We start from the raw sequence: 651 nt of genomic DNA on the forward strand, positions 1-651 counted from the left end.
AAAAATGGCGAATGGTCATTGACTATCGCGCTTTAAACGAGAAGACAGTCGCCGATGCTTATCCCCTGCCGAATATTACCGATATTCTGGACCAGTTGGGGGCAGCAAAATATTTTTCGGTGCTAGGTTTAGCTTTAAGGTTTCACCAAATTGAAGTGGAACCCACAGATCGCCACAAAACTGCATTCTCGACACCATTCGGCCACTACGAATTCACCCGGATGCCTTTCGGCCTGAGAAACGCCCCCGCGACTTTCCAACGGGTTATGGATCGAGTTCTAACAGGCCTGCAAGGAGTTGAGCTCTTCGTCTATATGGACGACATCGTGATTTACGCTAACTCCCTTTAGGAACATACAGAAAAATTAAAACGACTCTTAGGTAGATTAAAAGACGCCGGTCTTGTTCTTCAACCCGACAAATGTAGGTTCTTACGCAAGGAGGTAACGTACCTTGGGCACATAATTTCCCAAGACGGTGTGAAGCCCGACCCCAGAAAGGTATCTGCCACTCGAAAATTCCCAGTCCCAAAAGAAAAGAAAAATATTAAGCAATTTTTGAGCCTGGCTGGGTATTATCGGCGTTTTATTCCCGATTTCGCAAAAACCGCAAAGCCGTTGACCCAGTTATTAAAACAATCTCCCAAGTTCG

This window comes from Belonocnema kinseyi, chromosome 9 (genome assembly GCF_010883055.1).
Source record: "Belonocnema kinseyi isolate 2016_QV_RU_SX_M_011 chromosome 9, B_treatae_v1, whole genome shotgun sequence".
NCBI lineage: Eukaryota > Metazoa > Arthropoda > Insecta > Hymenoptera > Cynipidae > Belonocnema > Belonocnema kinseyi.